Here is a 27,857-nt window from a genome sequence, read left to right as displayed (position 1 = left end):
TGGGACCCACATGGCTAGTCAGGGTGTCTTCTATAAAGAGATGAGGCCTTAATCTTGTTAGTTTTACAGATACTGAGAGGTCTATGTAATTACATGGAGCACTATATACTCCAAGAGGAGGCCGGGAATCCAGTTTTCTGTTCATGAAAACCCAGTTCTGAATATAAGACTATGATTTTATGTTATCTAACATTATATAACATGTATGTGATATATGTATTAGACAGAAACCTAACATATAACATGTGATATACGTATTAGAGAGAAACCTAACATCATATAACATGTATGTGATATATGTATTAGACAGAAACCTAACATTATGTAACATGTATGTGATATATGTATTAGAAACCTGAATTAAAGTGAGGCACGTCCCTGGGCTGTTGGTGATGAACGTTGGTGCCACTTAACCTGGGGAGGCGTTCTCTTTATCGAGGACCATCTAAGTGTCCCAACATCTACATTCACATTCTCTTTCGTTTACATCGATCTTCCCGGTGCATTTTGAGAATGGAAATTTAGAATAAAACTTTCTTCAAAATTTGCCAAACAACTTTTAGTTTTAAGCTGAGCTCAGCTGAGCCAGAAAGGCAATCAACCAGAGCGTTTCCACTGCGATGCAATGGAAACAAATCCAGCTAGTATCCATGAGAATGCAGGTTTGATCCGGTGTTGCGGAGCTATGGTGTCACAGACACGGCTCGGATCCTGAGTTGCTGTAGCTGTGATGTAGGTCGGCAGCTGGAGCTGATTCAGCCCCTAGCCTGGGAACTTCCATATGCTGCACATGTGGCCCTAAAAAGCCAAAAAAGAGCCATCATACGAGGACACGCCATTGAAAATCATTAACACTGCAAATGTGGGGTTCATTTCATCATTCAAGGCAAAACGTCTCCCTACCACGATTTTTAAGGCACTCTCAACCCCAATACCCTGTTAAAATTTCTTTCCAGCTCCTTAGACTGACATAATATAGGCAACTATGGAAATCAAGCATAAGAACACAACTGTTAGTATGAAAACATGAAGCTTTTCTTGTGTGTGCGGGGCCCCTTGGACGAGATTCGCTGGATGAGTTGGTCCATGATGAGACTTCGAATTTGAGCAGAGCAAATGTGCCATCGCTGGGAGAGGGGAAAAAGTTTTAGAAGACCAAGAAGGTGCTGGTACATGTTTTGAATGCTGAGGAGTGAAGACTGCTTTCCCAGAAATTATTAAATATTTCACACTATAAAAAGAGCAGAACAGTTGTGTTTCTTTCATCGGGTTAGAGTTGAAGCTTTAAGGAACTGGGTAGTCATGTACCATCTATTCATTACTACGTGCTAAGAATATTCTCAGGACTAGAAGAACAGAGGTGAACAATTCTGATCTCAAGAAGCTTACACATTTTTGCAGCCACTGACAAAGCATCCGTGACATCCACCTGGCACACAGGATGACATAGATTATCCCATTACAGGTGGACTCGCTCCACCTTTCTGGGAATATTTAAATCCAGTCCTCAGGAGTCCTCGTCGTGGCGCAGTAGTTAACAAATCCGACTAGGAACCATGAGGTTGGGGGTTCCATCCCTGGCCTTGCTCAGTGGGTTAAAGCTGTGGCGTAGAGGTCGCAGATGCAGCTCGGATACTGCATTGCTGTGGCTCTGGCGTAGGCCAGTGGCTACAGCTCTGATTCGACCCCTAGCCTGGGAACCTCCAATGTGCTGCGGGAGCAGCCCAAGAAATAGCAAAAAGACCAAAAATTCAGTCCTCAAAAATTGTTTTTAGGAACTCCACTGAAACAAGTATACTCTGCCAAATTTCTTCTGTTCAAAATGCCCCAGAGATCAAGTTATAAAATGGTAAAATATTAAATGAAGAGCAAAAGAAGATAACTAGGTAACTGTCATATTAATTCAAATTAATACCATTACACTCTTGTTTATGTTACCCTTTTCTTTGCTTACAAGTTCACCAGAAAAAATCTCTCACCAAAGAGCTTACCTATAATCCTGCTCCCATTCATGTGCACAGCTAAGGAACCATTTACAAAGTAGACCGGTTTTCTCTTCTAAGCTAGTATGACAGACTATTCCAAGGCACAGCATTAAGAAATACCATTTAATTCATTAGTTTGTGATAATCATCTACCAAGTAGATATCATGAACTCACTGTATCAAGAGCCTGCATAATCATTCTCTCATTTCATAAGCACAAAATCCTCTGAGAACGGTCATATCGTTTCCATCGTATAGACAAGAAAACCAGCCGGGCCCGTATTCAGCCTTATTCTACTTTGAAAAAACCCTGTAGCCGGTCCACCTTCATCAAGTAAAATTAAGAACACACATTTCTTAAGATAATAACAACTTAGATTTAGAATGCATCATTGATTGGCATTTTGTTTTCGCCTCTGCTTCTCCAACTCAGGACAGATCTTAATTCAAAACTGACATTGCATCCAAAGTTCATAGCACTAGAAAGTATAATGGTAATAAGAACAAAGCTAAATGCAAGACAGTTGGTCCAAGATACGGCATGAGTGAGATCACTGGTGCCTTTGGTGCCCACTGACCTGTTCAAACACCTTCCCTCTCTTTCCAATTCCTTTATCCTGGACTTAGAGCCAGCATTCAGGAGCTATGACTCAACTGAGAGCTGCTGACTGGAACCTGTTTACCTCCCAGCAGCCCGGCCCCAAAACATACCAAAGACACTTCTACACCCAACAAGACTCATTTTACAAGTTACACTTTTTACCAAAGGGTCATTTCTAGCTATGTCTTGTTCACTTTAAAATACCTACATGATGTTTCAATGTTCCATTATACAAATGTGGTTCCCTTTAAAAAACTGAAAATGCAAAAAATCAGAAAACGATGAAAAGTTTACTGTCCTCTGTCACCATCACCATTCAGGTTTTTACCTGCAGGGTTTATTAAACCACTCGTCATATTGTAAAATATAATTTCTTGTAAGTGGCAGGGTCTGTTTTCATATTTGAAAGAACAGCAGTTTGAATGAAAATGTCGTCTATGTGAATGTATAGCAAGTGGTCATCACCAAATCTACCTTAAAACTGGACATAAAGGATGCTTTGGATTTCTTGCTATGTTAAGTGAATCCACAATGGCAAGTCTGCTATACCAACATCTTCCATATTTAAGATTCCTTCTTACAGAAGGATTCTCCGAAGCTGGATCAGAGGATCCAGTGACGCAAGATGATGAAGATGGCCATGATGATGGTGATGGCGAAATATTCCAGCCACAGAAAAAAAGCTCAGAGCACGATCTAACATCTATGCGCCCATCAGGCTGAAATTTAGAATTCAAGACCCCGCAGCAAAAGCAGAAGTACATCAGAACTCCACTCCATCACCTGTGGACAAGCAGTTGCAATACTTAACTCGAAATGTCCTAGAAATTTACTGGTTCAATCTACAGGGCAAAGAGGAGTCTCATCCCCTCCCGTACTATAGCACTTCCCTTGGTTTTCATTAACACATTCAACAGGGGTTTTAAAGGGTCTGGGTTAGCTGCCGGCTTATGAATTAGAATGGTCTCAGTTTTAAAGACGCCTTCTCCGCGTGTATATATAAACTGAAGGACAAAAGTATTCAGTGAGAAAAGCTGACCTATAGGAATTTGGAGGATATTGTTGGCAGAGACCATAAAACATGCTTCTTATTTCAAATTAGTATTTCAGAAAACACCACATGCCAAAGATCATTTCAATTTTCACTGTCTTCTCCCCCTCTGGCAACTAGGGTTCATAATGGTTTGGTAAAATGTAAGCACGTCTCAACAAGCATCCTGTTATGATGCTGAAAATTATCAGCAATGACGATAAAAATGATGCTTCTCCCCCGACTACACTAGAAGATAAAGGAATATGACAAAAGCAAAAGCATAGATGAGAATCAAATTTCTGCTTAATCATCCTTTTTCAGAGAATAAGTACTTTGTGCAAGGCAGTATCATCTTTTAATAGCCATGAGACATATTACTATTCCCTCCCGCTGCTTCTCTGCTGGAAAAATAGGATTAGTAGCCTAGAGGGAAGAGCTTAAACTGAATTAATCAAGTAGGCAGTCCTAGGGCAGAGGAGCAGGGAAGACACAGCCCAGTCTCCTGTGACTACACATCCTGCAGAGTAAGAAACCCGAGTTTGTATTTGCAACTAACCTAAGAGGGGTTTTAATCCTTATTCAAAAAAGACTCCAAGTGACCAGTCAGACTTCGGCTGGCTCAAAATACAACCTTACAGGAGTTTCAGAAGGGTCCCCATGCAGCTATTTCTTTAATTCAGCAATACTTAGGAAGCAACCACCATTTTAAGCATTACATATATACAGCAATGCAGGACCCAGAGGCTGCATGCAGGGAGCAGTTAATGTAACTTTATCCTACCTTTTAAGAACCCTCGACAACAAAACTGAGTCTCTGCAACTGAAGCCTGACGTGTTGCGATAGAAGTTACCCTAGAGAGCACCGTGGGCCACTCTTTCATTCTGTGAAAACACCTCTGCAGAGTAGAGATGGGCATTAACGAACATTGTCTAGAAAGAGTCCATGTTCACATCTGCAGCCACGGCCAAGGGCGTTCTCCACAAAATGGACAACATGAATGTTTAGGAACCTGAAGCCCAAAAAAGAACTTGCAAGGTGGACTATAGGACATGTTCAAGAGTAATACCAGCCAAGTAGTAAGCCACCTATTTCAATGTGACATCCTAACTACGAACAATGAAAAAGACAAGTCTCACTGATAGAACAGGTCTTAGCAACTGAAGATGAAAAGGATGAAAGGGCCTGAAGTGCTATCTAGACACTTGTTTTGAGAGTCTAGAAAAAGTCAGCCAGGGCCACAAAAGCTCAGAGCAAGCCACAGGAACCTATCATTGTAATTCATTTCCAAGTATTTTCCACATTTTCTATTGGAGAATTCCTTGGTGATTTCATTAAAGTCAGAAGGGGGAAGCAAACTCCCTTCCTGAACCCAATGACCCGACTTTATCTGCTGTGTAAGGGGAGGGACACCAGTCAAAAACTCAGGACATCCCGGAGAGGTTCCCGAGAGCAATTATAAAAATTAGAGATTATGATCAAAGATGAACCATCAAAAATGGTTAAGCTTCACCACAACGTGAAGATCTGCTCATATCATACTTAACGGCAAGGATTTCAAATGTTAGATCTAGGACACACCCTTTAACCAGGGGACTTTATTAGCTCGATGCACTCGTAGGTACCCAGCTGTAAACAGATCTCGTGAGCATCCAGCATGAAAACGCAACTGTGTTCAGAGCTGCCAGGTAAAGTTGGTTGACAACGAACAATCATCTTTAACAAATGCCTAACCTGATGTTAAAAATGCATTGCTGAAGGGTCCTATCGAAGATATTTCTGAAACATCAAGTGGACGGATACAACTTTCTCTAAGAAAACAGAGGGTACAAGAGGGTTGCTCATCTCTACCGCTCCCCTCCTCCCCAAACCCCCAACAACAGCCCAACTCAAAGAGACCAAATTTAAGATGGTTTTTTTCCTGACATGCTCCAGAGCTGTCCATGCGAATTCTACTTTGACAAAATTACTATTTCACCACCAGCATGGTAGAGACAGACAAGACTGGGCTGCCCTGCTATGAAAATTCCATCTCAGACAAGGATGGGTCCTCAGGGCCTCACAAAGACCGGGGCGGGGTGACAGGTGTCTTCTAAGGCAACTATGGAAAGTCAGTAGGAGACAAGGAATTCCAGCAGGATCAGACCCAACTTGCTGAGCTCGGCAGCCTTGGCAGACTATTTCCAGAGTCCCGAGATGGCTCTCGGATGCTGGCCTCTTACTTCATCCCTTTAAGTTATTCGCTCCCCAGACTCCTTCCCTCTAGGTGGAATTTGCTGCATCAGAGTGGGCAGCTGACCAGGCAGGCCGACCATATCCTCTCTGCTGGGAATTTGAGCTGAGACTCCTGTCTCATTGACTCTCATTTGAACTTGGGACTGGCACACTCAGAACCTGACGGGGTGGTTTTAGAACCTGAAAGCAGGCAAGTGCAGAAAGCCCAAATGATACCATAGAGAAGAATAAAGCCAATTCAAGGAGGGAGGGGAGTGGACGTGAGCCCTACCCTGGTTCCAAGCCCCTCGAAGTCTGGCCACATTCCCCGTCCTTGGTCCCATGAAGGGCCCTGTATATCTGTACACAAAAATTCTGCTTTTATGGCTACCAGGAGTTTGAGTAGGCATGTGGGTATTGTCACTAATGAGACAGTTTTTCAATGAGTAAATATAACATCTAATGATGTATACCCCCAGTAAGAGAGCCTACGAGACTCTTCAGCGGCATGGACAAGAATTCACTTATTTCCAGTTTCGAAATATTTTGTAGTTCCCCGTAACCCTTTCTACAACACGGCTTCATACACAGGAGGAAGCTGAAGCATCAGTGGAGTCACTTCCCCAGCCCTAAGGGATGGGCTGTAAAATCTAAAAGCCTTGGGGATGCAAGGCTTTACTTTCATCATCTTCAGATTCGGAAAGTCTCACAGGCTGAAAGCACATCCCAAAGGAACAGATACAATGGTGAGAAAGCTCATTCAGGGCTCGGAAGCAGGCTGCACCTCAACTCTGCGGGGGCCAGGTACCGTCCAGCCTCTAGGCCTCACCGCCGCTGCCCGCTGGCTGATGCGCGTCCACAGCCTGACGGGGGACGTCAGGACTGTGCTGATGCTCCAGGTTTGCCGGCCAGTCAGTTCGGCTGTACTCACTGAAGCACCCACACACTCTACAGGCAATGCAGTGACTAACCCCGCTATGTACCAGGCTGGGTACCACGTGGTGCCGAGTACAGGGGCCATTAGGACACATGCTGCCCAGAGTTCCTTCCATCAAACATTTAATACTTTAGTAAGAGAAAACTGATCCACAATTTCGACGTCCCGAAGCAGACGATGAGGTAAGAAGAGAAGCAGGGTACACTGCAGGACAGCACAGCAAGAGCTGTCAGCTCCGCGTCCTGGGGAGAGACGGAGGGAGGATGTGGGACACACAGACCTCAGGACTTAAGGATGCTCCTTCACCTGTCATGACTATCCAGCGCCAACACCGATGCTCGCCACCCCCCCAGGGGCAAAAAAAGTTTTAAACATCTTCAGCTGTCTTCATTGTCTTCATTTAAGAAACCATCTCCCCTGTAATGACCCTCTTCTGTCTAAAGGGCCACTGACACTCACCTGAGAAGGAGCCCAGCCTCATGTCTGGGGCGCCCTGGGCTGGACACCTCCCACCCCCCACCCCCGCCATCCTCTCAGGTCTGACATGCACAGCGCCTACTAGGCATCCAGGCTTTTCCTCAGGACCATGTCAACCTCTGAAAAGCCAGTTCCCAATTGAGAAAGTTACCACTGAGTGTCCCCCATCTGTGACCTGGCTGAGCTGTAAGCAGACGCCTGCCGGCACCTGAAAGGCCATCACCCAAGCTTTAGTTACAATATCCTTTTTCACTGCCCAGGAGGCGCTTGTCCTCCCCCCCTGCCCCCGACACCCACCCACCAGCTCCTAGCGTGCATTTTTTTTTTTTAACCTCTGTAACTGAAGAACCTCATAGGGCCATGTGACAAGAGTGGCCTAAAAACCCTAAGTGTCCAATTCCAGTGGCTGTGGCTCACTTTTCATGTTTCACACACAGAAGACGTTGACGAAGGCCCTAAAAATAAGAAACGCTGGAGGCAACCCAAGAGACACCTAACACCCAATCAGAGCTGCAAGTGAGGCGGCACCAGCGGTTTTTGGGAGCCAGGCCAAATGTTCTCCTGCTGGGGGAGCAAGGTTAGTGCTGGTGCCAGGTCAGCGGCCTGGACAAGGCCCCAAAACCCAGGAGCTGGAGGACCAAGGGGCCCCAGAAAACCCTCTCCAGCCTGCCAAGATCCAGCAGACCCCTCACAGCCAAGCCATCAGCAGAGAATGATGCATTTCCTCCATCCACCGGGCCAGGAGAAAAGGGACAGAGGATGTGACAACTTACTTGCAAACCTGTCTGGCCTCGAACGAAGACAGGGAGAAGACAGGCGTGTGTGGCAGGATTTTTCATGTAAGCTACAGGTTTTCCACTCCTTTCCTAAGGGGCACATGGCCTGCCAGATGCAGAGGCATCCTCAGCCTCGGGGGGGAGACTAGTGGAAATCCATCATTTGCAAGAATTAACACGTGTACGTGTGTGTGGTTTTAGGGCTGCACTCATGGCACATGGAGGTTTCCAGGCTAAGGGTTCAAAATCCTACACCAATGCCAGATCTGAACCACATCTGCAACCTACACCACAGCTCACAGCAACACTGGATCTTTAACCCACTAAGCGATGCCAGGGATGGAACCTGGGTCCTCATGGATGCTAGTCAGATTCGTTTCCTCTGAGCCATGACCAGAAGTCCAACTTTTTTTTTTAATAAAGTTTGAGCAAGAAACACTATTGTCAAAGTTTAAATGAAAGCACAAATACCTGCTGCCCAAGGTATGAGATTATTATTCGATGACTGTCCACTCGAGTTAAAAGGGACTCTAGTTATACACAAGAAGGCAAACGGTTCTCCACTTGACAGGATGCTCCTTAGAGAAGCAACCTCAGCTCTTCACATTCTGGCAGTGTCTGGGGCACTCTGGACACTAAGAAATGACTGAGGTTCTCAGTGTCGCAAAGGGCAATGGCTTCATGAAAATTCTCAACCCAACCCCAGATACATTCTCAGTTAAATGCTACATAAAGGTTGGCACCAAGTATTTTCAAGACCTGTAATTTTTAATTGTGTAGTCTGGCTTTTCAGCTAAGCCACTAAGGTGGAGAGTCATTTTACCACTCCATTATCCACAGGAAGATGATTCGCTCCTTGGAGTATCTGAACTTCGGACAGCCCACCCCCCTCCAGAAGAGATGTCAGCTGTCTGCTGTTCGAGGCAGGGAGTGTACAAACCAATGGCAGCACAGTAGAAACAAAACAAGGTAGTGAGGCTGGTATGTCTTGAATGCATGTCTAAGATGAATATGAATCTGGAGTTACACGTTGTTTTGGACAATTGGTACCACATTAAAATTCCTACTAAATGGAAACTATCTCCCAACTCTTCAAAAGTCTGCTTCCAAACATGAGCCACCAATCTCCAAGGGGCCACACAGCCAAACTATCTTCCCGATAGTCATCATCTGCCTCCTTGACACTTGCGCCCGATGGTGTGCAAGCAGTGGTGGCAATAAGACAGCTGGTGCCTTCGCATCAATCAAGGCACCAGAGCCATACTGCACTGGTAGGCATTTACCATCCCACCATGAACTACCAATTTTTTTTAACGCCAGCTTCATATCTCAGAATGTCTTGAGAAACCATTCAATGTTAGTTTTATGTTAATATCCCATGGGATGCGTAAAGCACCTCAGATTTCTTCTGCACATGACGGTTGGCATGTCCACTCTTCCCACGGATCACATCCACTTGAAAGAACCAACAAACTGGTTATCCAGACTTGGATATTTGGCAAATACGCTCTTGGAAACGAAGTGAGCCAGTCATTTGATGGACAAATAACTGACAGTATTTATTGCCTATGATCAGAATCAAGCTTTCAAAGGAAAAATAAGATTTTCAAAAACTTGCACTTGCCATGAGCTTGACAGCTTCCTGATACCTAGAGGGTTTTTGGTGAGATTGATGGTGATGTTAACTCATTTTTTGATGTTTTATAACGAAAGGTGTCAACACCCAGAAGGCCTGCAGGACTAAATGAACTAATGTTTCCCAAACCAAAAGGCTGAGGTCACGAGCATTTAAAAGAGCCATTCGACACCTGAGACCAATGGACACAGATATGGCTTCATATTCTATACCGCAACTAATTTTTGTGAAACTCACTTGCCAGCTATCAATATTGAAGAGTACATCCACTTACGTGCTACAGCTAATACTCTTTTCGTAATTACACGTATGTGACACATACTTCCAAAGCAACATGTCACAGAAAGCAAAAGCAGCCAAGAGCGTAAATGCGTTTCAGTAAGACAGACATTGAGAGATTTCCCATATGCATTTTTTTGTTTTGAATATAATCCTTTATCATAAAAGTATGGAGTTTATGCTCACATGTAAAGGCTTTATCATTGTTCCTTTGTTATAAATTTCCAACTTCATTTTTCATTTCTAATAAATACTGGTAGATAAAATCCACATGAGCAAAGACCATTTGGAGTCTCCAGTAATTCGAGTAGAAAGGAGTCCTGAGACTTCAAAGTTTAAGACCTATGACCTTAATATAATTTATATTAAATTCAAAATGTCAACTCTTATTTTCAAATAAAAATGGGTTTCTGGTCTAAGACATAAGTGGTATTCCACGAAAGCTTGACTTTTCAAATACACACTTTGCTCTAGTGTCTTACAGCCTGTCATTTTTCTGACCGTGCCCACTGCATGCAAATTCCCAGACTGAACCTGAGCCACTGCAACAATGACATGGCTGGATCCTGAACCCACTAAGCCACAAGGGAACTCCTGATTCTTTTTCAAGTGTTTAATTTCTGTTCATTTCCAGATTTCTTTGGAGTGGAGATTTCTTCACCTTAAAGCTGAAGGCTATTGTTGTAACCATTTTTCCTGTGCACAATTTCAGGATAATGAAATTTCGTAAGATGAAGAGAACTGTCGATTATCAGAGGGACTATGACACAGACACCCCTCTGACACTTTCTCCTCTCCCCCACAGGAGAGTGGTCCCCTGCCCAGGAGCTCTGGGGAAAGCCAGCTTCTAGATGAGAAGAGGGAGCCAAAAAACTCCCCAGCTGTGCTGAAAGTGGAGGCTCCCCTATTGGTAGGATGATCCAAAATTTCAAGGGTTTCCTTGCAAAACTAATCAGGCAAGTGATGGCATACATAAACACGACTCAGGAACTCATTAAGATGCCAGAGGAAACAAAGATAACTGTCCATTAGTCACACAGGCTGAACATCAATGACCGCTCTGAAAATTCAACATCCTAACAAGGTTTTTAATTCAGTCACTACCTAAAACACACCAACAGCAAGCACCACTCCAGACGCTAGCAAACTGCTGTGGGAGGAGAAGATGGCCACACACATCTCAAATCCAACTTGGGCAGAATAATGGAATCTGAGGCTTCTGCCGTTTCCAAAGCACAATGAGGGATAAGAGTTCCTAACAAAAGCCAGCAGTAGAGGATAAAAGGGGGCATTTAGTGTACAGCAGAGACAGGAAATAAATGAGAAAAATCCAAGGGTAACCTTGAAAGCTGCACGTGCAAGAGAAAGGACTCAAGAGACCTGACCAGCGTGCAGTGTATTGATTCAGTAAAGATTAAGTACAAAGCACTAAGAAAAACAGGTGTCACTTCTTTTCTGTCAACCAACAGGAACTTGTCAGTACAGTGGAAAGCAATGCAACTGAGTCAAATACAGACAATTCAAATCACAGTTCCGCCACTTACTATTAACTTACACCTTCTAAACCTCAGTGTTCCCATCTGTAAAGTGGGAATATGCCAATACCAATCTCAGAGGGGTAGTTCTACGTTACCTAGCACAGGAATATGCTAACAACTCCTGGGTGTACTGTACAAAAGCTTAAGCACCAGGCTACATTTTTGTAAACAGCGCATAACAACTGGCGAAGGAATTAAGAGGTAGATGACTGGTCTCCGTCAACCAGGGAAGAGGTCTGAGAAAAGGCTCTTCAGAGCAGTTCAAACTCTCTGCTACAAAGCTGAACCGGAAATTCCCACACACTGATATTGTTCTTGGGCTTCACGGGTCCATGGCAAGTATTTATTGAACGGTCATTGTGATAAAACCTAGTGTTTCTTAACCTTTGAGTCATGGCTCTCCCCGGACCCGAGCATGTATACAGAAGGAACCTCTCTCCAGAAAATGCTTACAAGTTAGAGGGACAGGCCCCCCAGAGTGCACTCAAGGGCCCCAGCCGAAATCATACAATGTTACACATTGTGAGGCTATTGATTTTGAAACCCAGCCCAAGGTCACCTATTCCAGCCTCATGAATCAGAAGTAAAATCGAGCTCCTCTTCCATCCTATCTTATCTCAGGCAATGACCCCAGCGCCATCCTATTGCGCAAGCTCAGAACTTAGGAATGACCCCAATACTCCCTCCCCAGACCTTATCTTCCACTAAATCCTACCCTGTTTTTCAAGCATGGCCTCTTATTTCCACCTCTACAGACACTTCCTTTATGTAAATCACCATTATCTTTTGGCAGGATGGCTAACTGATCTACCCACATTCTCTCTGGCCTCCCTCCAAACTGGTCTCTGCACAGCAGCCAGCTACATGAACTTCTAAAACCGATCATAACCCCATCTTCTTCACCCCACACATCTCTCATCAACAGCTTTCCATGAAAACAAAAAGGGGAAGGGGGACTTTTTCATTGAACGAAAGCTACAACCCTACTCTGATGGATTACAAAGCGCTGTGTGGCCCCGATTGAGTAAAGGGAAGAAAATGATATGGAAGAATGTAAATCATGGCAGGGAGAGACAGATGGAGTAGCAACGGTACCAACAGTCCCAGGGTCTAGTTAGTTGCCTAGGAAGCTCAAGTCCGCATGTATAACATACAGGCAAGGTTCAGTAGGGGAGATGTTATTACCTCTCTCTACTCACCCCAATTACTGGAAATTAGAAGTACCAAAAAAAAAAACAAAAAACCTCATAGCCCTAACACCCAAAACTAAGTACTTTTAACATTCTGGCATTTTTAAAGTAAAATATTTTCAAGAATGTATGCAATGCAAAGAAGGAAAAAATGCAAAAAAATCAAGTCAAACACCAATAGAGACATAACACTAGGCAAAGAAGATTCTAGGTATCTGTGCACATGGATGGATAGATGGACAGATGATTAAAAGTAAGTATGAAAATGATATTCAACATGCTAATTCATTCTTAGTTTGAATTTTCTTGCCAATAGCAAAACAAAATTTAAGCTGGCGAAACATTTTTAAAAAAAGGATGTGCGGAGTTCCTGTCGTGGCACAGTGGTTAACAAATACGACTAGGAACCATGAGGTTGCGGGTTCGGTCCCCGCCCTTGCTCAGTGGGTTGAGGATCCGGCATTGCCGAGAGTTGCAGTGCAGGTCGCACACGTGGCTTGGATCTGGCGTTGCTGTGGCTCTGGCGTAGGCCAGCACTACCCTGGGACCCTCCATATGCAGCAGGAGCGGCCCAAGAAACAGCAAAAAGACAACAAAGGTGTGCTTCAGTTTTAGGTAAAACTGGTTGACTTTGAAGGATGTGGATACCAGCATGCTAATACTTTCTGACATTTTTATCTGTGCCTCTAGATTTTCATTTTGTTACGTTAGTTTTATACTATCCAGATTTGCGTTTTAACTTTTACATTCCACCTTGTTCGGCACTAGTTCCACCTATATGCTAATAGGTTCAGATGCTCACCTCACCTTCCCTTCCCCATATCTTCATCTCTGAATTTGTTCCGATTCGGCTTTTAACTAGATGGATTTCAGCACTCCCTTAAAAGCAGGGCCAGGGCTATACCCATAGGCTTCTGTGTATGACAGGTGGTCCAGAAGATATCTGTTGAATGGAACTTATAACTGCACAACTGAAAACAGCTTACAACTTATTAAGCCACCTACAAGATAATCCAAAATCCTGAATTCCCTACTCAAGAGTCAAGAAAGTAATTCATTAGAAATCTTTCAGCATTTTTACAAGCTGCCTTCCTGTTTGAGACTTTTCTTAATAAATGGCAATTAACAAACAGACAAGGTGGCTTTTCAAAGCTATACCAACGTTTAGGGAAATGTTCAGAAAAGATATTCATTCACATAAGAAACTAGTATCCGGAAGATAATGAGGTCAAGTTCAAATTCCAAGCTACGATCAAGCTGTGCTAGGATCATACTGGCATGATCAAGTATCTAGTTAATTATTTGTGACTGATGACCATATTTAATTCATCTTGCCAAAACAGTTCCTTCCTTCTGAGTGCTCTTCAAAAATCCCAAACTTGCAAACTGTTTAAATTTTTATCCTCCAGCAAACTTCAAGGAGAGAGACTGAGAATTGAGCACTCACAATGCAAGGCACATCTCCCCGCCTTGCAAGAATCACAAAGCACACTTTTCCAAACATGCCTCATTCAATTTTGCATCTTTAAAAAGATAATCCACACAGAACACAGATGTTAAGGCCTTAAAAACTGCTTAATACCCATCAGGATCTGCACTTTCAGTATTAAATGCAGGGAACAATTTGACTGTGACCTGAGACTGAAACTGCATTTGAAGAGCTTGCTTATTATGTACTGTCTGCTGCCAGCCGGCAGCAGGCAGATGAAGAAAACAGAGGCTTGTCATGTCCCAAAACTTCCTTACCCAAGAGCAGGAAGCCAGCAGCCTTCTGGGCAGAGAGATCTGGGACCAGCCAAAAATAGAGATTCACCAAGATACCGTGACAATCACCGTTTGCCCCTCTCCAAAGAAGAGCGTTACCAAGACCCATGGCAAGTGCTTTTCCAGATCTGTGATAATTTATCCCTCTTGCAGGCACAGAGGATGGATTTAAGGACCTGCTCCCATATAACTCACCTTGGGCTTCTCTGACCGGGGGGGGGGGGGGGCACTGGACCTGGACCTTGTAACAGAACCGTCAGTCCCACACGACTGGCTCCCCCACCTTAACGCCAACATCATTTTAGTACAACTACGGCTTCCGGCCTCGCAGTACAGGGCGGCGCTCTCAATGATGAATACGAATGATTTCTAAATACGGGATTTCTGAGGTAGCCACATTCAGACAGGCTTTGCCTGCTTGGAAAAGACAACAGCTGTGAGGTTTCTCTGCCCTTCAGTGAACACTTTAAATATCCTAATACATACACTCCACTGTCTCCCCTGTGGTGTGTGTGCTGCCATCCTAAAGAAACGAAGAAGCTGTGGTTATACTTGAGCCAAATTCATCTTTTGCAGTGTGTGTAGCAGAAGCAGCAAGTCTCCGCCGACTGGTCTGCTGGCGAGTGCTTCTGGAACACTGACAACCTAAACCAAACAGGGGCCTCATTCTCACAGACTATCTGCCACTACTGATCCCAGGATACGCCCATCCCCTGCCGAAGGCTCACTCACCCACTCCAACCTAGTTCCCCGAGGCCCTGGTGATTGCTTTCCACTGCTGAGATTACCTTCAGCAAAAGTCCACGGCATTTGTCTGAGCAGCTGTCTGATACCAACGTAGTAGGGTGTGTAGCTTGTTTGCAAGGCTTCAATGTCCTTTTTCTGTTCCCACAATGAGTTTAATGCAATTTATCAACAAGCTGAAAGTATGTTTAGCACAGAACTAATCCACACCATTTTCACCCCAAAACGATCCTCCCTGTTAAGCCTGGAATTATAAAGTGCACATCAAATGTTAAAGCTGACATTTTTAGCTCATTCAGTGAGGTTATAATTCAGACCTCTTACTTCTACCTTTAGTTTTATGAATGCATTTGAAAATCTGACGAAACATGCATTCACATCCTAATTGGCAGGTTTCAAGATGGACCCAATGTGGAGTCATCCTGTTGCTGTGGGGAACTTGGTTTGAGTGGACCTGAGTTAACAAAAGGCTCTTTCCATAAAATATGTTTCTCCTTTTTGGTGGCCTTCAGAGGCAAGTTGCCACTCTTAGCTCTGCAACCAGAAGAAATCAGATAGGGTTTGGGGTTGTAACACAACAAAAGGAAACAGCTTCTATTTAAAGGTCTTTGTGGGGAAGAGAAGGGAGGCAAGGAAAAACAAGATTCTGAGTTTACGGTTCTTTAGATGTACTCCAGAGCAGCTGGTACATCTCTAAGTCCCCCTCAAGTAGTGATGACAAACAGTATTAGGCAGCTAAAATGAACAGAAACTAAGCCTCCTTTTACAGGGATGGTTTTTTTAACAACTGCGGGAAAACCAAAGGAGTACTGCAATTTTTTTTTTTTTAAATATAACCTAAAGTTAGCTTCAAAGTCATTTATAAAAAACAAAAACAAAAAAACAAACACCTTGGGTTACAGAGATCCAAGTCCAAGGAGATGCTTAAATTTGCCTTATTACAAAAGAATCCGTTTTCCTTTTCAGTCAGTTTTCTGAAGGCCCAGTTTTAAAAGATAAATACTAGAGCAAACAGAGCAGGACCACAGTGCCAGCTCACTGAGGCAGTGACGCAGGAAGGACATTTTGGAGACTTTAACACTTTGGAAGGTACAACTCCAGGTACAAGGGCTGCAAGGCAGCTTCAAAAAGAAAAAAAAAAAAAAAAAATCCAGCCATCCTTCATCTCTCAGCCAATAACTAACACTGACCATTTTAAGTTCTGTACCTATTCCATTTCTTTTAGCACAAGCACTATCAGCATCAAGATGATCTTCTACCCTCAAAAACCTACCTCTGTCTCTCCAACACAGACACACATGCTCTTCAATAAACATCTAGGAGTTGCCATCGTGGCTCAGCCGAAACGAATCTGACTAGCATCCAAGAGGACGCAGGTTCGATCCCTGGCCTCATTCACCAGGTTAAGGATCCATCTTTGCTGTGAGCTGTGGGGTAGGTCACAGATGTGGCTCGGATCTGGTGTTGCTCAGCTGTGGCAACACCAGATCCTAGCCTGGGAATCTCCATGTGCCAGCGATGCAGCCCCCCACCCCCAACCAAAAAAAAGCATAACGAATGCCAGCAGGACAGATTCAAGCCTGACTTAGCACTGTAGCAATTAACACTTCATAAAGCTGAAACTAAAACATGGCTAGACAAGCCTAGGATGGTGGCCACGAGTGTGTCCTTCTCATTTCCTTCTGTCACCCTGACATCAGGAAACATTTCCAAGTGCAATAACACGACGGCCTGGTGAGTTCTGTTCCATCTACACCTACCACTTAACACAAATAATTGTCAGTGTCTAAGAAACAGCTGTACAAAACCTCTGCCAGGAAGAGCCAATTAAAATTACAAACGTCTTATTTGCTGGTTATAATCCATTCTACAAAATGTTTTCCCTTTCTTCCCACTATAAGCTCCCCAGAACACTGTCAAAGTCCAGATGCAGCTGCAGAATCCTGGTTCGTGTATATTTTTAAAGTGTAGACTATAAAAACAGCTTTGAACAACTCCAAACCCCATCTGCTTAAAATGAGTGGGGGGAAATGTTATGTCTTTAGCATACCAAATTTGCTTTTTGAACAGTTGCATTATGACAATAATCCTAGAAGTCAGGGAAACCAATACAAGGAAAATACACAACCCAGGCAGCAGCTCCCAGTCAAGTCTCCTCTTATCTTCTCCAGAGGTTAACATTTTAGTAAAGCAACTTAGGTGCTTATGCTAATATGCCAAGCGTGGTACACAGCCAGAGTGGGGGCTCTGCCCAGTAAGTCAAAACAACCAGTTCTGCAAACTGAAGTCTGCAGCTTAGAGCCAGGCAGAAATGAAGAGTGACAAGTTTGGTCAGTGACCAAAGAAAACCAGTGTGACTGCAACCAAGACCTGGCAGCCCCAGGGCTGGTGCCAAGTCCAACACACACTCTGAACAGAAGACGAGCGTGAAGCCAGGTTAAAAAAGTTATCCCGGAAGACCTTCCAAGTGCCTCAGGGACTCATCAAGAACTGGACAGTCTGCTGGAAGAACTTAAGAGTTAAAACTACCTCTCCAAAAACAAATCACCTGCCACAACTGGGACGGGGGGAGGGGGTGGGGAGGGGGTGGGGGGGGAAGAGACCTTAAAAACAGCAAGAATAAGTTTCTATGTTATTTATACACTGTAGCAACAAGAGTTGAAATTTCACTTTTGGATTCATGGGAAGGCAAAAAAATCATTCATCATGGGCTAAAGCTTCAACATTTAGAATTTCTTCCAGAATTCCACTGAATCAAGCTCTTAACACTCCAAGTCAAAAGGGCAACTTTTTGACTACTTCTCTTAACGAGGAACACTGAGGTATATTTGATATTGGGTTTCATTATCAGTTCACCCAGGTTTAAATCTCTGGTTCACAACAGCCACTCTGAGCTTGGATGAGCTACTTACCTCTTAAAGAGGTGGTTTCCTAGTTTGTAAAGTGGGCGAACATGTCAGGATCTTGAGGATGAGCTTCCCTGAGAGTTGCTTGGAGGACAGCCGATGCTTCTACTCCTTTCTCCACCCCTCACTGCTCATCCTTCTTTCCCCAGGCCTCAAACATCTCCGGGTCCCCTTGCAACCCGCCCCCACAAGTGTGCTTCCCCTCCTCCCAGGACTTGTGAGTCTGACTCCAGAGGGAGTGAAAATGATCATTGTCAACAGATTCCTACAAACAAGAAAGACGACCTACCACCCATCAGGGTGGAACTGAGAAAGAAGGGCAATGGAACACTCAAACCTCTGGTTCCAGGCAAGGATCCAACGGGGATCCAAGGTATCTCACTCCTTCCCCCCAACAAGCACCTACTGAGCAGGGATTCGAGCTTGAACATGGGTTGTGAAGACATTTCAGAGCTGAGCAGCCAAGCCCTCATACCCGCACAGCTCCTGACAGGGATGGACCACATGATGGAGATCCTGCTGACCTGGTCCCAAGTACCAACAAAGGCAGGCTTGAGACTCCACCTGCCCTCATGCCAACTCCATCCTACACCACAGACTGCTACTAGGTGGTCAGGGAAGAGCGGTGCAGCCGTCTGCTCACGACTCTTCTACAGGCAGGGTCCTTCCTACTGCAGGTGGTCGGAAGAAATCAGATAAAAGTTACTTTGGGGGGAGGGGCACAAATAGACCTGAGAATGGTAAATAATTACAATGTAAATAAATGGCCACGGATTGGTAGAACTCACTATATAAGGGCTATTCATAAATTAACCTAAGAAGTCAACTGAAAGAGGCAAATTAAAACAATGACAACCACTGTTAAGCTTAATAGACAATTTGTTTTTATGAAAATAAACGGTATCTGGAAAAATAAGGTGAAATGAGAGCTTAATTGAAATGAAACATAACTCTCCTGAAGGTCATGTGCTAACATAGGATCAAGAGCCCTAAGGGTCAAACCATGCAGCCTATTAACCTCTTGCCTAGGAATCTAATTATCAAGAAAAAACTGATACAAAAGAATACTCTTTACGGCATTCCTCACAGTAGTGGAAAGTGGAACAATCTCAATGTCCAAATAAAATGGAAAAAGCTATCCCATGTAATGGATATTTTTCCCCTGCTTTTTAGGGCCACACCCACAGCAATATGGAGCTTCCCAGGCTATGGGTCCAATCTGAGCTGTAGCTGCCAGCCTTCTCCACAGCCATAGCATTGCCAGATGCGAGTCACATCTGTGACCTATGCCACAGCTCACGGCAACACCGGATCCTCTACCCACTGAGCAAGGGCAGGGATCGAACCCGCAACCTCATGGTTCCTGGTCAGATTTGTTTCTGCTGCGCCACGACGGGAACTCCTCAATTCTTTATTAGGCACAACTAGTGTATTATTTGAATACAGACATCCTTCCTCCATGCTAGTTTCTCTGGGAGAGCTATTTCCATACACAGCTCACGGGCCAGAGGTACTGGTCCAGTGGGTGTGGGGAGGAAAACCTGAGGTTTTTGACCAAAATGAGAACAGAGGTCTCCTTACAAGGACCAGGCTCTTAAATCAGAAACCGATCAGGAACCTACTTTAGACGCCACAGGAAATACATTGAACCTGGATGACATCAATACTAATGTTCCCTCCCCCAACTCCCCCACCAAAGTCCAAGAGGCTCTGAGACGTTAGCAAATCAGAAGCTCTGGGAATCACCAGGACCCTCATCGTCTGTTCCAGGACCTATTACATTTACATATCCTGCTGTACATGGAGAAGTTCTCTGGTTCTGGTCCATTCTGAGTAACTTTTGTGCCCATTCTCAGCATCCTTGGATTCACAAGGAAAATACTAATCAGATGAAAAGACAAGAAGTGCTTTAATGAGACAAACTGCACACTTTATATTGCCCTTCAGTTTCCATCCAGGCGTTCCTGTCGTGCCTCAGCTGTAACCAACCTGACTAGCATCCACGAGGAGGCAGGTTTGAGCTCCGGCCTTGCTCACTGGGTTAAGGATCCGGCATTGCCATGAGCTGTGGTGTAGGTCACAGACGCGGCTCAGGTCCCACAGCGTTGCTGTGGCTGTGGTGTAGGCCGGCAGCTGCAGCTCCAGTTTGACTCCTAGCCTGGAAACCTCCATACTCCATGGATGAGGGCCTAAACAGCAAGCAAAGTCCCCCTTCCATCAAGGAAAGGTTATAAGCAATGCCTCTACTAGTTGAGAGGTTACAGTCCTAGTTATTTCTGTGAAGGAAACTTGACAATGCAGACGTGGCAGAAACACGCAAATATGTCCGTTCTTCCTGGTAGGTGCTCATCCTTCCCCCACCCCCAGCGGAGGCTGCCTCTAGCCAATGAGCAGTGGGTGGAAGTGTCCTTCCTGAGCTGAAGCAGAGAAAGACCCCGTGTGACACTCAGTCTCTTCCTTAGCTCCTGGAGGTGGCAGCCTTGGGTTCTAGATGCCAAGCTCCTACAAGACTGGTCCCCTCACCATGACTGAATCAAGGCCAAGGGAAAGGCTGGGAGGACACGAAGCAGAGCATACAGTCTTACAACCCAGACCATGAGATAAGGTTGTCAAAATGCACAGCTAAGATGGTCACACACCTAACTGCTCTTCCCTGGTAATCCAAAGCCCAAGAATTGGCGGGCCGAGATTCCAGACTCTTCTGACATTCCAGCTCTGCCTGCCACCCCAAGAGCACGCAACCATCTTCAGAGCTGTCTTTATTAACCGCATCTCAGGCGCACCCCCTTGTAATGCATGGAGTTGTGCCAGGGACTGAAAATATGAAGCAGTTGCTAACAAGTGTCTTAGGAAGAGGAAAATGAACAGTCCAAGAGCAGAAAGAGTGAAGGCACAGAAGGATGGGCCTTCTTCATTCTCACGAGGATCCTAGAGCATTGGCAACCATCAACCCTACTAGTCTCACACACACTCAATCCAAAATCATTCTTTACCGTTGCTGTTTTAAAGTCCATCTTAACGCACTGATGAAATTCCATCATCTAGTTAACGCTGGAGCACGTGACCCTCCAAATACCCCTTTCCCTGCAATCACGCTGATACCCTCTTAACAGAATACATGGAAATGGTATTTGGGCACTAATAGAATATTCTAGCTTAATCAAATCTCTCTCAAACACCAGCGAATGCTTGCTTGCCTACTGATCCGTTTTATATCTCTTCGACAGGATGAGTAGTATTACAGCTGTATGAGCGGGGCGGGGGGTCCTTTCCCTGATAAATACAAATGTCCTGGCTGAAGGCAGAGGTGATGGCTGGGTTCATACCTCCCTGAGCCAGGCACACTTGATCATCTGGCAGCATCTTCCTCCTGTGTGACCACCCCCCGCCTCCCCGAGATGGAGAGAAAAGTGGTCAAAGGAGACCCAGCTCACGAAGACTGGGACAAGTAAAAACTGTCTAAATTCAGTATTTTACCCATCTTTCTAATAAAAGCAGGATGACCATTTTCAACCCTGACTGGTTGAGAGACATTCCTCGGGAAACAAGCTCAAGGCATGGCCAGACCCACTACCCTGGCGACGGGATGCACTGAACGATCCTCAGAACGGTCCACGGAATCAGCGTGCGTTCAGCTGCTGGAGCCGTTTCCCTCGTTCTCCGCCCGGGAGAATCGGGATCATCGCGCTCCACCCCTCACCCAGCAACCCAGCTGTCTGTCCACCTCACCCCCCCCCCACAGCCACACAGCCTCCTCTCTGGCTTTCTCACACCGTGGCCCCTGGCTTTGTCCCTGCCTCCCTAACCACCCCCTTCCCCACTTCTCTCATCTGCAGCCAGTGAAGGTCAGAGTTCCACAACTTTGCTCTGAGCCCTCTTCCCCCGCATGCTACTCCCTGCCATCCATCCAATCCGACCCGTAAGCAGCTGACTCACATCTGCTCTCCAGTGCCCCAACTCAGCTGCCTTCCTGACTTTTCTCTTCCCACGGTGGAAACCTCTAATGTGCTTCTACGGTCAGGCTCAAAACCATGTGCTCTTCCCTGAAGCCCAGTCTGCCAGCTTGTTACACACAATGAATGTCACCCACGGCCCTGACTGACACCTGCTCCCACTTCCCTCTCCCCACCCCAGGCCTCACCAGGTCCAGCTGGTTTCACCTCAACAGACCCTGGACTTGCCAACCTCTCCGGCTTCGGGAACCCGATCTCTCACTGGGTGGGCTGGGCCTCCCATTAAGCTGCTCCATTCACTCTGGCCCACCTCGAATTCATTTTCCATGGTACAGCAGGCATGATTCCTTCCCAGGAAATTCAGATCAGGCCGCCTCCTTCCTGACAGCCCTTAAAGTGATGGATTCCCCTGGCTCTTGAGCTCAAGGACCAAAATCTTTAATGTGGTCCAAGGCCTGCGAGACGGCCCCTGCCTCCCTCTCCAGCCTTCTTCTCACTTTGCACGGCTCCTCCAAAACTCCCTGGTAACGAGGGCTGCTTCTAGTTCCTGGAACACAAGGGCTCCCTCCTTGCAGGGCTGCTCAGCAGGTCGGCTGCTCTACCCAGAGGCTTTCCCTTTGTTCTTCACCTAGAGAACTCTTCACACTGCTTCAAGCCCAAATGTTTCCTCAGGTGAGATCTTCCTGACCCCCAGACCAAGTCAGCCCCCCACCCTTTGTCGCCCAGGGCCAGAGGCCTCTGGCCTCTGCTGTTCCACTCCAGTAGGCAGTTTAGGGTTAATTCATCCACAAAATTCCTGCATGTGTGGCGGGGTCCGTCGCTTCAGAGATCAGAGTCTCAGTCTAGCTTGTGTGTACCTCTAGTGGCAGACAACGCCCGGCAGATGGAGCAATGTAACTCTCCCCCCGGGGTCAACAGTCGCCTAAAATTTTGGACCTCTTTTTAAGAGAATGCGCCTCCAAACTTATGTTAATATTCAGGTAGATATCCGATGACTTCAAATTTCAAAGACATGAAATGAGAGGCAGCCCAAGGAAAGCACAGAAAGGAACTGAAATTGAGAATTAAGCCCATGGGTGGAGGGCGCACACCTAAGCTTACAGAGTTGATCAAGTGTTTGGAAGTTAAAGAGACTACAAAAGTAGGAATTTTTTCAATAAACTGATGATCAGAAGTAAAACAAAGGTACCATATCTCAGCCGAACCCCTTAAACCTTTGAATATCAAGAATTTATAAATATTGGCGTTCCCTTCACGGCGCAGTAGTTAACGAATCCGACTAGAAACCATGAGGTTGTAGGTTCGATCCCTGGCCTTGCTCCATGGGTTAAGGATATGGCATTGTCGTGAGCTGCGGCGTAGGTTGCGGACGTGGCTCAGATCCCGAGTTGCTGTGGCTCTGGCGTAGGCTGGTGGCGACAGCTCCGATTCAACCCCTAGCCTGGGAACCTCCACATGCCACAGGAGCGGCCCTAGAAAAAAAGAAAAAAATTATAGATACTGATAAATTAGAGGCCCACCTAAGCAGAGACCCAAAATCCGAGTCAGGTGAACAGATACAAGAACACACCGCCAATTCTAAGAGAAGCCGAGTTTGTGACAAGACACCACCCAGCGCTGGGCAAGTTCAACATAATTGATCTCAGCAGTTCAGAAGGATGGACAGAGAAGACAAACATGCAATTACGAACCTGTCTGCCAACCTCAGGTTAGGAGAGAAAAAGGGACACTTGGAAAAAGTAAAATGACTGCATTAGTATTTTACACAAATGCATTCCATGTACCTTTGAAACCTCAATGTCGTATCTGCTTGATTGACTGCAGTCATTTTACACCAGCAGGATCGAAGACAGGAAATTAAAGACCATGTTCTCGTACACAGACTTTTCTATATTTTTTTATGAATGATGGGGGGGCAGTGGAGAGAGAAGACAACATCTGGACCCAGGTTTTAAAAAAAAAATGTTTTTTTAAACATTTTTTTAAACCTGCTGAATAGCATTGAGAACTTTGTCTAGATACTCATGTTGCAACAGAAGAAAGGGTGGGGGAAAAAGTAATTGTAATGTATACATGTGAGGATAACCTGACCCCCTTGCTGTACAGTGGGAAAATAAAAAAATTATTAAAAAATTTTAAATACACAAACCCATGAAGAATTTATCTTTCAAAAATTTTTAGACAAAATATCACCAAAATCCATGTATGATGAAAATAAAATGAATCAAGATCAGAAGCATCCTTGTGGCACAGTGGGTCAAGGACCCTGTGTTGCCACAGCTGTGGCACAGGTCACAACTGCAGGGCAGGTTCTGTCTCTGGCCCAGGAACTTCCATATGCCATGGGCTCGGCCAAGAAAAAAAAAAACCTAGATCTTCGCATATAAACCTAATCCCCACTTAGCTGTATGATTGAGGCAACACTTAACTTCTGAAAAAGTAACCTGTCCTCAGTAGTGGTAAAGATTGTCTATACAAAGCGCTTAACACTGGGCCAAACACAAAGGCCACACTCCATAAATGTTAAAGGACTATTATTTCCAGCAACGGGCACGGCGTCTGGTAGGCAATATGACTGAATATATAATTAGATGAGTAGATGGATGACAGCCAGCCACAGATGGAGGTCGTAGGGCCTCACCATCAACCATAAAACCCAAAACGACACAAAGGCCAGCTTTTTTTTTGAAAGGGGGAGGGGAGGGGCAGAATGGGCGACAGTAATGGAAATTTTAAAGGTCAAATCTGCACAAATAGACTTTGTGCACGCAAAAGCATGCAGTCCTATAAAGTCAAAGTAATCCTAGAGCACTATCTAGCTCAAAGGACTGTAAGCAAGCTTTAAAAAATAACTACTCGCCTTCGAAGGCTTTTCTCCTCTCCCTTCCTTAGCTGGTCTCAAACACTTGTAAGGAACACAGCATGCTTCCACCATGACTTCCTCTCCCCTGTGCTTTCCGAACTCTATCATCAAGCATCGCTGGAGTCAGGGTACCACTATTTCAGCCTTATGATCCCTCCAAGATAAAACACCAAGTCCTACTCCTAGTATTTTTGTTATTTCCTTTCCAGATTAGAAAGGGGCTCCAGAGTGATTATTTGGGTAACAGAGCTCTATCAAAGGCCACAAAACCCAACTCAACTCAAATACCAGATTTCAACTGTAAGGAGCTCACATAAATTAGACAGTAAAAGAACACTGGCTTGGACCCAAAAAGTCAGAAAATTTTTAACATTTTACATGTTGCCAATAAAGAAAAAACATCGAGGAATGATCGGGGATTTTTCATTCTAAGCCAACTCAATTCCTGGCAGAGGGCCAGGTCCCAGCAACCAGTGGTTTGTCTTGCATGAAACTTTCAGCATTTTTCAATGACAATTATTTTTAGGGAAAATTTCAGTGCCGTAGGTTATTTTTCCAAGACACCATACTTCAATGGAATGATTAAGAGGAGGAGGAACACAGGAACACTAAGCAGCAAGGTGATGTCGTGCTTCTGGTCTATCCTCCAGAGATCAATCCCGGGAGGATGCTTGGAAAGTCGTCAGCCCAGGAACGAGGGTCAGTTTTCCAGGTCTCTTCCCATCAACTGCTGTATAATGGCTACTTGGAGCCCTGAGGATGCTGAAGTTGCAAGAGGACCGTGATGAGTTATCTGCCATAGCAGCTGACAAGAATGGCACATACTTGCTACTCCTAAGAGAATCCAACTCCCCCACTGCAAAGAGGGGAGGAGCCTAAACTGGACTTAAACCAGGATGACCCAATTTCCAGTCTGGTGCTCATTTTTTCCAGGAAGATCTCTGAACACTTCAGCATATACATGTTGACTTTAAGCATTTTTTTTTTTTTTGCACTTTTTAGGGCCACACCTGTGGGATATGGAAGCTCCTAGAGGTCCAATCAGAGCTTAGCTGCCAGCCTACACCACAGCAACACTCCCTCTGAACCACATCCTGCCACCTACACCACAGCTCTCGGCAATGCTGGATCCTTAGCCCACTGAGCAAGGCTAGAGATTGAACCTGCATCCTCATGGATACTAGTCAGATTCATTACCGCTGGGCCACCATGGGAACTCCGACTTTGAGTACTCTTTAGCGCTCTAAGTATCAAAGGCATCTTCATCTAGTTATAAACTCCCTGATAGGAGTCAAGAGACCCCCCCCCCGAGTCTTATGAAAATCCTCCTTTATATCCACAGCTAGTACATGGTTCTGTATACAGCAGCTCCAGGAGCTGACCATCTGCTTCTTCCAACAGGAAGACACCACGGTCACCTCACATGCTTCTTCTCTTTGCCCCCACATACTCTAGGGTACAAAAATAACTGCCAGGCCAAATTTTGCTCTTGAGTTGGAAATTAAGACCAAGAACAAAAAGACCACATAGACACTCATGGGGGGGAGGTTTAGACAAGTAAATGGCTGCATAACAATTCCGTTAGTACTTATTTCCGCCACCCACAGATGGACGCACCCACACATACCAACCTCTCGCCCACAGAAGGACTTGGTAAGACTAAAATTTGCATAGAGGTGTAATGACCACCATACATTTAGAAAAACCGCCGACAACCCAGTTTTCTACAAGCAGTGTACAGTAGATGCTTCCACGTTGCACACCATCCTCAGCAAAACTTACTCTGCTTCAACTGGTTTATGTTCACAGCAACTTGGGGTACTGTGACAAAAAACCCCATTCATGGTCTTTATGCATTAACATACATGTGCATTAACATACATGCCTTTATAAGGCATGTGACCTTATAAAGGCATCTTAAACCCTGTGACCCAAATTGAACTTGACTCCAATCAAACATCTGGATCCAGCTGCCGATGTGCATAAAATACGCAGGAACATGAAGCTCTGTTAGGAGCGTGCAGTCACCAAGATTCTGACTGTGGGAAACCCTACAGGTCCAGAACCTCGGATATTCCCCCAGATAAGTTACCAGAAAATGGGGACTAGCAGGGAACGTTGTAGATTAAAAGACACTTAAGGACATTTCTGGTTATTTTTAAATGTGCAAGATTAAACTACAGCATCTAGGGCTATGCGCTGGGTGATAAAACTCAAATGCGCAGAAGTTATGGATCTAAAAGTCACAGAATTATTTCAGGGGAAGAAACAAGGCAAGAGAAAGACCAGCCAAGTTCCGCCACCTGACCTGGGGAGTGGTTCCAGCAGTGTTGGCTTTATGGTAATTCATTAAACCATACGTTTTCTCTGTGGTTTTCATATATCTGCATTTTACAGTGCAAGGTTGAAAAGGTATAATCCAATTTTACTCCCTAAGAATGCTCTAAAGCTGAACTCTCCATCACCATAGCCACTGACTACATGTTAACTTGTAATTAAAAACAAAAATTCAGTTCTACATTTCAGGTTCTTTAAAGCCAGCCGATGCTAGTGGCTACCATACTAGATAGCACAGATTACGGTGCATTCGCAGCATCCCAAAACTATTGGACAACAGTCTAGAGAACAGCTAGCTTTCCAGATCAAGCTCTGAATTCCTAATTCAGCTCTCCAGGAGAAGAGGGGGGGGAACCTGGCAAATGCCTGAGATCCTTGATCTTCAATGGCTTCCATTCCTCTCATTCTGCTTGGAGCTAAGACTCCTGGCAACGAGAAGCAATGTGAACCCAACAATCACCCAGGAAGCACAGTGACCAGAGGCAGACCCCACCCGACTGACATTACTCCAATGCAACTAACAGTAATAAAAAACAGGAGTGGTCCGATTTGTTATCAAGGAAGACATGTGACTGCAGCAATGCATGATTAGATAGACCATACAACTTCGATAAAAAAATGACTTA

At 45.0% G+C, this 27,857-nt stretch overlaps 1 protein-coding gene and 1 long non-coding RNA gene across 2 annotated transcripts in view; both read right to left on the bottom strand.

The window, feature by feature from the left end:
• Positions 1-13,098, bottom strand: LOC110255985. Its single transcript, XR_002337060.1, has 2 exons — positions 8,019-13,098; positions 1-7,010 (listed from the first exon to the last, which is right to left on the bottom strand). It is a non-coding gene; the product is annotated as an uncharacterized LOC110255985 (long non-coding RNA).
• Positions 1-27,857, bottom strand: part of PRKCA (protein kinase C alpha) — a 386,361-nt gene that overhangs the window by 342,169 nt on the left and 16,335 nt on the right.

This window comes from Sus scrofa, chromosome 12 (assembly GCF_000003025.6).
Source record: "Sus scrofa isolate TJ Tabasco breed Duroc chromosome 12, Sscrofa11.1, whole genome shotgun sequence".
Taxonomy (NCBI): domain Eukaryota; kingdom Metazoa; phylum Chordata; class Mammalia; order Artiodactyla; family Suidae; genus Sus; species Sus scrofa.
This window is presented reverse-complemented; position numbering and strand designations above follow the sequence as displayed.